Raw genomic sequence first — 12503 nt, forward strand, 5'->3', positions numbered from 1 at the left:
GCCCCCGCTCACCACAACTAGAGAGAGCCCGAGCACAGCAACGAATGCCCAATGCATCCAAAAATAAATAAAGAAAGAAATTTACTTTAAAAAAAAACAAATAAAACAGATGGGGACTTTTCTGGTGGTCCAGCAGTTAAGATTTTGCCTTCCAGTGCAGGGGGTGCAGGTTCGATCCCTGGTTTTGGAGCTAAGATTCCACATGCCTCACAAACAAGAAACCAAAACATAAAACAGAAGCAATATTGGAACAAATTCAATAAAGACTTAAAAAAAAACACAGAGAAAGACACTACCACAAAAGAAAACTGCAGGCCAATATCGTTGATAAATATAGATGCAAAAATTCTCAACTGAATATTAGAAAACCGAATCCGACAACACATAAGAAGATCATACACCATGACCAAATTTGATTCACCCCAGTGTCACAAAGCTGTTTCAACATATGCAAATCAATCAACATGATACACCCCATCGACAAAGGAAAAACAAGAAACAAACGATCATCTCAATAGATGGCGAAAAAGCATTGGAAAAGCTTCAACATACATTCATGGTAAAAACACTTACCAACGTGGGTACAGAGGAAACATATCTCAACATAATAAAAGCTATTTATGACAAACCCACAGCCAATATAATACTCAACGTTCATAAGCTGAAAGCCTTCCCGCTAAAATCTGGAACAAGACAAGGATGCCCACTCTCACGTCTTCTCTCCAACATAGTAATGGAAGTCTTAGCCACAACAATCAGACAAGAAAAAGAAATATAATCTAACCAAATTGGAAGGGAAGAGGTAAAGTTGTCATTATATGCAGATGACATGATAATATATATAAAGGAAACCCTAAAAATTCCACACAAACACTACTAGAACTGATAAACAAATTCAGCAAAGTAGCAGGATACAAGATTAACATATATAAATTGGTTGCATTTCCTGGTTTTTCTTTCTTTTTTTTTAAAATTTATTTTGGCTGCATTGGGTCTTCATTGCTGTGCACGGGCTTTCTCTAGTTGTGGCCAGTGGGGACTAGACTTTCTTGTGGTGCGCAGGCTTCTCATTGCAGTGGCTTCTCTTGTTGTGGAGCACGGACTCTAGGCATGCAGGCTTAAGTAGTTGTGGCACATGGGCTCAGTATTTGTGGCTCACTGGCTCTAGAGTGCAGGCTAAGTAGTTGTGGCACACAGGTTTAGTTGCTCCACGGCATGTGAGATCTTCCTGCATCAGGGCTCAAACCCGTGTCCCCTGTATTGGCAGGTGGATTCTCAACCACTGAGCCACCAGGGAAGTCCCTGGTTGCATTTCTTTACACTAACAATGAAATATCAGAAAGGAAATGTAAACAAGCAATCCTTTTTTTAATGGCATCAAAAAAATAAAATGCTTAGGAATAAACCTCACCAAGGAGGTGAAAGACTTATATACTGAGAACTACAAAACATTAGTAAAGGAAGCTGAAGATGATTCAAAGAAATGGAAAGACATCCCACGCTCTTGGATGGGAGGAATTAATACTGTTAAAATGGCTATACTACCCAAAGCAATCTACAGATTTAATGTGATCCCTATCAAATTACCCATGACATTTTCCCCAGAACTAGAACAAATAATCCTAAAATGTATCTGGAACCATAATAAGTCAGAAATGTGAACACAATCCCCAGGAAAAAGAACAAAGCAGGAGGCATAACCCTCCTAAACTTCAGAAAATACTACAAAGTTACAGTAATCAAAGCCACATGGTATTGGCACAGAAAGAGATACATGGATCAATGGAATAGAATAGAGAGCTAAGAAATAAACCCACACACCTATGGTCAATTAACCTTTGACAAAGGAGGCAAGAATATACAATGGGGAAAAGACAGTCTCTTCAGCAAGTGGTGTTTTGAAAGTTGGAGAGCCGTATGCAAATCAGTGAAGTCAGAACATACCCTCACACCATACACAAATATAAACTTATATGCTTTAATATAAGATAGGACACCTTATAACTCCTAGAAGAGAACATAGGCAAAACATTCTCTGACATAAGTCATACCAAAATTTTCCTAGGTAGTTCTCCCTAGGCAGTACAAATACAGTAAGTCACCTACATATGAACCTTCAAGTTGCAAACTTTCAAAGATGCAAACGTCCATTCGCGTGTCCAATCATGTAAGTTAGTTCACGTGTCTGGCATACATTGTCACGTGCGTGCTTCCTCTATATGTGGTTGTGCTCTTGTGTACTTTACAGTACTGTATAGAGTACAGTAGTACAGTACCTTTATTTCAAGCCCAAGATGTCTGGAAGCAAGCGTAAAAGCAGAGGTGATGTAGCTGGTACTGTTAAGAAGCGCCAAGCGATAATGACGGAAACAAAAGTGAAAGTAATTGAGAGAGTGGAGCGAGGCAAAAAGATGTTAGACATCGCTCATTCTTATAACATGAATCATTCAATCATTGGCACGAATCTAAAGAACAAGGACAAGATCATGGAACATGTGAAGTCTGCTGGGCCGACGATGTTGACAAAATATCCAAGAAGCATGGAAAAGTGATGGAGGAGATGGAGAAACTTCTCAGTGTGCGGATGCAGGATCAACATCAGCGCTGAGTCCTGCTCAACTTAACGCTGATTCAAGAGAAAGCTAAAAGCCTTTATGAAGACTTGAAGAAGAAACACGGCAAAGAATCAGAGGGCACATCTTTTAATGCCAGCCATGGCTGGTTTCATCGGTTCAAGGCTAGAGCCAGCCTTCACAATGTAAAAGTAAGTGGAGAGACAGCAAGTGCAGATAGGGTAGCTGTCCAGGAACTTCCAGAAACACTTTGAGAAATTATTGATGATGGCGTGTATTTACCCAACCAGGTTTTTAATGTGGATGAGACACAACTGTACTGGAAGAGGATGCCAGACCGAAGTTACGTCAGTAAGGAGGAAAAGTTGATGCCGGGCTGTAAAGCAGCAAAGGATAGGCTAACTGTTGTTTGATGGCAATGCTTCCAGTGAATTGAAGCTGAAACTTCTCTTAGTTTATCATTCACAGAACCCAAGAACCCTTAAAAACATAGCCAAGGGCTCTCTTCCTGTTGTGTGGAAGCGTAACCCCAAATCCCGGATTACACAGGCCACGTTCCAGGACTGGTTTTGCCACCACTTTATCCCAGATGTAGAGAAATATTGCTTGGAGAAGGACGTTCCAGCAAAACATTCTTTTGCTGCTCGACTATGCTCTGGGCCACCCCCCATTCATGGATGACTTTCATCCCAACGTCAAAGTACTGCATCTGTCACCAAATACTACGTTGCTCATCCAACCTATGGACCAGGGCGTTATAGCGACTTTCAAGAAATATTATTTATGTCACACTTTTTGTCAGGCAGTAAAGGTAAGTGACAAATCAGGAACAACCTAGGGACAACTTTGGGAGGACTATAACATCTACAAGACCATATAAAACATTGACTTTGCATGGTGTGAGGGTATGGCGGTCACCATGAATGGGGTTTGGAAGAACCTTTGCCCACAGTTTGTTCATGATTTTTGTGGATTTGAGAAGGTAGATCAGAAGTCCGAAGAGGTCTTCAGCAATGTAGTGACCCTCAGCGAGAAGCTGGAGCTAGATCTGCAAGAGGACGATTTCGCTGAACTCCTTGCTGTGCAACATGAGGAGCTTACTGATGGAATTGGAGGCCCAGAGAAAGGATGAAGAGGGACAGGAGGAAGAAAAAGTAACTGAAGAACTGAAGAGATTCACGACACAGAAAATGGCAAGGGAATCTTCGTTATTTGAGGAAGCACTGTTAGTTTTTGAGGCACAGGACCCGAACCTAGAATGGGACCCAAAGGTGGCAGCAGCCATTCAGAATGCAATCCAGTGCTACCTTGTCATCTATGATGAGAAAAAAAGAGCTACTACCCAGACATCAATGGATCATTCTTTCAAGAGGGTAGATAGAATTAAATCCAGCAAGGAACCAGAACCTTTGCCATCAAAGTCAGGTATGAGTGAAATTGCAGCTTGCCTTCTGTCTCCTACTGCTGATAATCCTTCACCTCTACCATCTCCCACCTCCCCTCCCTCCTCCAATCAGTAACTCTGCTCGCCTGTTCCCTCGATGCCAGCCCGAGTATCCCAGCTGTTGGACTGTATTGCTGTACTTTTCAAGTTACTGTACTGTAAGATTAAAAATGCTTTCTTTGTTTTTGTGCTTGTTTTTTATGTATTGTTTGCGTGAAAAGTATTATAAACCTATTACGGTACAATACCATATAGCCAACTGTGTAAGTTGGGTACCTAGGCGAACTTTGTTGGACTTACAAACAAATTGAACTTACAAACGCACTCTTGGAACAGAATTTGTTCATATGTAGGGGACTTACTGTAAAAGCAAAAAAGAAACAGGAACTAATCAAACTTATAAGCTTTTGCACAGCAAAGGAAACCATAATCAAAATGAAAATACAACCTATGGACTGGGAGAAAATATTAGCAAATGATGAGACTGACAAGGGCTTAATTTCCAAACTATACAAACAGCTCATACAACTCAATAACAAAATAACAAATAACTCAATGGAAAAATGGGTAGAAGACCTAAATAAACATTTCTCCAAAGAAGACATACAGAGAGCCAATAGGCACATGAAAAGATGCTCATCATCACTAATTATTAGATAAACGCAAATCCAAATTACAATGAGGTATCACTTCACACTGATCAGAATGGCCATCATTAAAAAAAATCTACAATTAACAAATGCTGGAGGGGGTATGGAGAAAAGGGAACCCTTCTACACTGTCGGTGGCCATGTAAGTTGTTGCAGCCACTATGGAAAACAGTATGGAGGTTCCTCAAAACAACTATAAAGAGAGTTGCCATATGATCTAGCAATCCTACTTGTGGACATATATCTAGACAAAACTATAATTCAAAAAGATACATGAAACCCTATGTTCATAGCAGCACTATTTATAATAGCCAAGACATGGAAACAACCTAAATGTTCATTGAAAAATGAATGTATAAAGAAGGTGTGGTATACGTATACAACAGATATTACTCAGACATAAAAAAGAATGAAATAATGCCATTTGCAGCAACATGGATGGACCTAGAGATAATGATACTAAGTGAAGTAAGTCAGAGAGAGAAAGACAAATACCATATAATATCACTTATATGTGGAATCGAAAACAGGACACAAATGAACATGTCAGCGAAACAGAAACAAACACACAGATAGAGAAAAGAGAGTTGTGGTTGCCAAGGAGAGAGTGAAGGAAAGATTGGGAGTTTGGGAACAGCGGAAGCAAACTATTCTACATAGGATGGACAACCCACCAAGACCTACTGTATAGCACAGGAAACTATATTCAATATCCTGTGATAAACCATAATGGAAAACAATATATATAGATATATAGATATAGATATATAGATATAGATAGATATATAGATAGATAGATATAAAACTGAATCACTTTGCTGCACAGCAGAAATTAATACAACAATGTATAAAGGCTGCAGAGGGTGTGGAGAAAAGGGAACCTTCCTGAACTGTTGGTGGGAATGTAAACTGATACAGCCACTATGGAGAACAGTATGGAGATTCCTTAAAAGCTAAAAATAGAACTACCATATGACCCAGCAATCCCACTACTGGGCATATTCCCGGAGAAAACCATAGGTCAAAAAGAGTCATGTACCAAAATGTTCATTGCAGCTCTATTTACAATAGCCAGGACATGGAAGCAACCTAAATGTCCATCGACAGATGAATATATAAAGGAGATGTGGCACATCTATACAATGGAGTATTACTCAGCCATAAAAAGGAACAAAATTGAGTTATTTGCAGTGGGGTGGTTGGACCTAGAGTCTGTCATACAGAGTGAAGTAAGTCAGAAAGAGAAAAACAAATACCGTACGCTAACACATATATATGGAATCTAGAAAAATGGTACTGACAAACCTAGTGACAGGGCAGGAATAAAGACACAGATGTAGAGAACGGACTTAAGGACACAGGGGGCAAGGGGAGACAGGGACGTAGTGAGAGAGTAGCACTGACATATATACACTATCAAATGTAAAATAGCTAGTGGTAAGCTGCCGCATAGCACAGGGAGATCAGCTCGGTGCTTTATGTCCCCCAGAGGGGTGGGATAGGGAGTGTGGGAGGGAGGCTCAAGAGGGGGGGATATGGGGAATATATGTATACATATAGCTGAGTCACTTTGTTGTAAAGCAGAAACTAATACAGTGTTATAAGGTAAGTATACTCCAATAAACATGTATTTTAATAACCCACAACATTGTAAATCAACTACACTTGAAAATATTTCTTAAGTGCAAAAAATTTTCTGAATGTAAGTTTTACTGTGTGTGTGTACCACAGGTTCAACATATATGAATTATGTCAAATTAATTACATTGCTTTTCAAAATAAAGAATTTTTGATATTTTACATCAGCTTCATGTCATAAATGCAGAAAAACTATATTATTTTTTTCTAAAGTTCAGAAATAGCCATTTTGCTCATTCGGTATACTATAAACCATTAACTATTAAAAAGGGATTCGTGACCTCTTCCTTCCAAAGAAATATTTCTCCACTCACACAAGTTTAATAGAATGTTCCGCCATGAACTGACTTCCCACCTTAGAGACACGAGATTTGCATCCTGAAATCTCTTTCTTGCAAAAATGTCCAATTATCATCCTAGCATTACAGAAAAGAAATGCTTTTTTCCAGATCTCAAATTCCATACAACTTTAGTCAAGACATCATGTATGTTTTTTTTCACACACACAGACTGTATTTTATTTTTACAAGAGATAAATCAACTGACACCAAGCACTGTAAATGGATGACCACAACAAAAGCAACAATGATTGCAATTAACAAACACGAAACACACTCATACTATGTCATAATATTGACATTCAGTCCAGTAATCCTCCACTGTAACAGCTCCTTTACTTTGCAGTGAAAGACATCATGCATTTTTAAATAATCAGCACTCACCTGAGGTCTTTAAAAATCAACATAAACATAATTTTGTGTTCTCTTTCATTTACTCTGGTTCTAAGTGGTCATTTCTAAATGAAAGTATTTAAGTATGTTAACATCATCTCATAACATCATATTTCAAATGACTACCGTGTCTCCAAAGATGAAATATGAGGAACTCACAATTAGGCTCTCCAAAGTTTTGCTCTCTGAATGTGTATGACCCTTCTGCTGAACTCCACACTGTTCATTATTCCCTGACAATATTCTTTTTCTTGTATGGCCATCTCACATGCTCTTTCATTTCATGAAGATTTTTCCTACAATGTTATGCCTAGTTTATTTCTGAGAATATGCATTATTTCAGAATGATATTTATAGACACAAAGACTTCTCTATAATTCCCTGAGAGTTTCAAGAACTCCTTTTTTTTTTTTAATACCTAGATTCTGAAGCTCTCCACAAAGCATTACTAAACTTGCATTTACATAAGTATCTACATATTAATCACACATTAATGCATTCACAATTGTATTATGATTTATTGCTAATTTTGGAGCTGTCTTATTTACCACCCTCTTGGAAATCACTTTAATATTTGCACTTAGGACTTGAAAGAGAATGGATAAATAAAAACCTGAAGAATATGCAAATACAATTTATATATTTCTCATAAAATTAGGTGATTATCTAACCTTTATCCAGAAAAAAAGAAGAGCCCAGATACTCTGCAGGCATGATCCTCGAGAATGTGTGGTCTTCCAGCAGGAAAACATGCAGTAATCCATGTGGCCGAGTTTACCTGTGACCAGCTGGGGTTAGTGACCTATGCATTCCTTACATGCAACATATCAGGAGTGGAAAAAGGGAATTTGTCCGTTGTGGCAATAAGTATAATGAAGATTTGTAGCAGGTCATGCTCATATGTTCAACACAGGTACAATCAAAAGTTCGCTCAATTCTAGTAGATCTAAGTCTATATCTGTTACCTTGTCTTTAACGAGGAAATGTCAGAACTGACTTACCAAGAAAAAAAGTGTTTTGTTTGTTTGTTTGTTTTAATTAGAGTCACGGTGAGTAAGGCAGAGTTCAGAACAGCTAATGTGACTTAGTGATTCTCTCATCAGGAAATACAGTTTCTACTTCCCTGTTTATTCTCCACATCCTGTAGTAAGTAAAGTTTCAATGAAAGATAAATCTACAGCGTGAAAAGAAAAGAAAACTTACATGTGTTGATAAGGTCATTTTGACAGGTTTTACCACGTATGTCAGTGTTTCTGGGGATGGACACAAGCCAGAGCTCCCTACTCTGACATTTTCACTGATGTCATTCCCCGTGATCCTCAATTTGAAAGTGGATAAAAATGTTTTCTATGCTTTCTTCTTTAAGAAATTAAATAAAGAATGCTTTCTAGACATGATCCTCTAATGATTTTCAGTCAGTGGTCATCAACAGAGGAAAAGCACAGAATCTCATCCCCACAGAAGGGTGACATTCAGTCAGGTAAGAAAATTCTCCCCGAAATCAGAGCTTCATCTTTAACATGCAATCAAAGGCTTTCACAGGTTCTTCATCACTCTGCACTCAGCCCTACCATATGGGATTGGCTCTGAGAATCTCACATCAGATGACTGACAAACATGTCATAGTACACTGATCTGGTACCAGATCCTGCCTCTCTTAATGATCTCCCACAGGGACATTGGAATATTCTAGGATATTTCCTGGAGCCCTCTATTCTACACAGGTACACTTCCAAGTAGAAACAGAAGCTTGGATTCTCACTGGGACCCCTGCTCTGTCCAACCAACCTCTCTAGAAATATGATGTTCTAATCTCTCCTGATTAGAACATTTCAAGGTCTCTCCCTGTGCTAATTTAGTAAAGGTAAAAGAGAAACAAGAAAGAGCAAACTATGCAGGGAGCAATATATAAGATTCCTTTACTTAACGTATTTATCTGATATACCCAAATACTGAGAAATATAGATTCATTTCATAATGTTCAAGAAAAGAGGAGGAGGAACCTCCATGCCAACGGTATATATAAAATGGAATCAATATTGCATAAGCTCCAGCTTAAGCTTAGCTACGAGGTACTAACCCTTCCCATAAAGAAGCAATAGTTCTCCATCATTTGAAGCACACTGAGGACTCAGACAGCTGGACACTGAAGGTGTAGCCTCCTCACTCGAATTCTGTACCTGCATCACAGAGCAGTGAAATATTCCCAAAGAATTATTAAGGATGGGGGGGGAGGCGAAATAAAAAAGATGAATCCATAGTCTGTCCTACCGTCTGTTCTGTTGGATATTACCACCATCTTGGCCCAATATGACCTTCCCACTTTTCTCTGGGTCTCCCTACTTTCCACCTCCATCCTCTCATTATATCTTACCTACACTTGGGAACGACTCTAGTTTTTCCACTTATCTTTATCAACAAGTAATCCAAATAGCAACTGTGTATATAACTCCTTAGAAACCTCAGGTCTGACTCAGTCATAATACATGACCTTCAAAGTCCAAAGTTTTCCTAATTCCCTTTATTATTTTTTTTTCTAATTTCCATGTACTTACACTCTTAAGACCTCCACTGTTCTCAGGTTCGTCTTCCCTGCAAAATCTGTCAACCTAGACATAGACTTAAGTACCACCCTCTAATTATCTCCTAGGGAATCCAGTTTTTTAAAAAGCCTCAGCAAGCCTTATGGACTTTATTAAAGACTCTTTAAGATAACCCATGGGAGATAGCAGCACACCCACAGATATCTATCTAATACACCCTCAGAGTAATATTTTTTTTCTTTTTTATAAAGTCTCTTCTGGCCAATGAAGACTCTCAGCTCTTCTTCTTCAACATATGCAGTGTCTCACCCATCTGATTACTCTCTGCTCTATCCCAGGTCCACTCCCTTTCCTGATATTACATTCTTTCGCAATTGTGTATGTTGGTAAAATCAAATAACATAAAATATAACATGTTAATTATTATAAAGTGCACCGTTCAGTGATATTAAATGCATTCATATTATTGGGCGTTCAACATCACCATTTATCTTTCTAATTCTTTTCTACGTTTTAAAACTGTAACTCTATATCCTTTAAACATAACTTTCCTTTTTGTTCCATAACCACCTGAAAAGCATCATTACCCTCCGAATTTCTATGGTTTTGACTACACTAAGTACCCCATATAATTGAAATAAGTAGTTGTATTGTTATGACTCATTAAAAGTCACAAAAATGGCATTTTTGGTAGCTCAATTTCCTCAAGATTCATCCATGTTGTAGCATATTCCTAGATCTTTTCCTCCTTAACACTGAATAATATTGTATTATATGGGTATACCACACTTTGCTTATCCAGGAACTAGTGGATGAACACTTAGGTTGCTTTCATATTTTAGCTACTGTGATTATCACTGCTGTAAACACTGGAGTACAAATATTTCTTTAAGACCCTGATTTCAATACCTTTGGGTATACCTCGTAGTAAAATTCCTGGATCATGTAGTAATTCTATTTTTCAATATCTGAAAAATTGCCATACTCTTTTGCAAAGCAGCTGTATCATTCTGCATTCCCTCTGACATAGCACAATGGTTCCAACTCCCTCACATCCTCACCAATAGTTGTTTTCTGCTTGTGTATGTGTGTGTGTGCTTGTGTGTGTATGCATGCACACAAATATATAAACATGCATTTAGTGATATGGAGCATATATTCAAGTGCTTAGTCATTTGTACATCTTTTTAAAGAACCATCTATTCAAGTCTTTTATCCATTTTTGAATCAGGGTGTTTGCTTTTTGTTCAGTTGTAGGAGTTCTCTGTATATTCTGAATAGAAATCTCTTGTCAGATAGATGGCTCTGAAATATTTTCTCTCATCTTGTGGGTTGCCATTTTATTCTGGTTACATTTCTTTGACACACATTTTTTTTTACTGCAAATTGTTTATTTTTTTGTTAGCTGTACCTTTGTTGTTCCTTCGTTTCATATTGAGGAAAACACTGCCAAATCCAATATCATGAAGCTCTTGTCCTGTATCTTCTTCTAAGACTTTTTATTTTATTAGGCCTTATATTTAGTTTCTTGATACGTTTTCATTAATTTTTGCATATGATGTTAGGTAAGGGTCCATCTTCCTTCTTTTGCATGTTGACCACAAGACTTCTCAGCACCATTTGTTGAAAATACTATCCTTTCTACTTTGAAAAGTCTTGGCAACTTGTCAAAAATCATTTGGTCATATATCAGGGTTTATTTCTGGGTGTTCTATTCTATTCTATTGGTCTTGAATAAGGGAGAAAATAGTATAACCTATCCAGGTTGATGAAGAACATTAAGAAAGACCAGGACTGAGAATTAGGAGGGCAATATAAAACAGCAGGGAGTAAAAGACAGTGTGAGAGAAGATCTTGCATTTGCGAGTTCATGGAAATAGGATCATGCTAAAACCACTAAACGCCTGGCTTTGAACAATACGGTAAATGTGCCAGCAAGAAACATAACACTTACCCATCTCTGGGAAATATAGTATGGGCATAAAGATAAACTACACACAAATATATTAAAAAGGGAAGGGTTATCATGGTGTGAGAATATTGTGGCATTTGAAATACAATTTACTTCTGTTCTACCATTGTCTCTAAAATTTATCAAAGTGTATATACAAGCAATTCCAATTCTGGTAATGTGCTTGACAGGTTTATATATGAACTTCAGTAGAGCAGTAAATGTACATTCATAGTAGGACTGTTCCCTAAACCAAAAAACAAAACACAAAAACTGCAAAGACTAGAGTTCACTTTGTCAACACACATACAGATGCAATGATGGTTAACGGTCCGAAAACAGAAGGTGAGCATGGGTGCAAGAGGTTAATCCCCAGCCTGGGGTGGGGTGCAGAGTTTGAGGGTAACACAAGTAGAAAAGGCTTTTGTCCTATCCTTGATTTTTGAGGTATGGAAATTCACAGGTCACTACCTTCATTTCAAACTGAATGAATGCACTATTCAATTGTTTTAAACAGGCGAAGTAAACATGAGTGATAATAAATTTCAAACTGTCGCTAATCAAATAAGATACTAAGAAAACTTAAATAATGTGATTTAAGAATGAAGTAGAGAGATTGTCCAACATGGTAGCATTCAAAGACCCAGAGCTTGATGCCTCTCATGGGCACACCAAAGTCACAACTGTTTACAGAACAGCAATAGATGAAGAAGGCCGGGACCTACCATAAAAGATGTTTTACAGCTAAAGATATAAGGAAGGCACCTCGACAAGACAGAAAGGAAGGGCAAAATCTCAATAGAGTCAAGACCCATACCACCAAGTGGGTGGCCCACAAATGGGAGAGTAATTACAATTTCAGAGGTGCTCCCAGGTAGCAGGGGGTATGAAGCCAACATCAGGCTCCCAAGCCCAGGGATCCTGTTCTGGAAAGAAGAGTTCCTAGAAAGTTGGGCTTTGAAGACCAGTAGTG

The sequence above is a fragment of the Balaenoptera acutorostrata genome, chromosome 14, assembly GCF_949987535.1.
Source record: "Balaenoptera acutorostrata chromosome 14, mBalAcu1.1, whole genome shotgun sequence".
NCBI lineage: Eukaryota > Metazoa > Chordata > Mammalia > Artiodactyla > Balaenopteridae > Balaenoptera > Balaenoptera acutorostrata.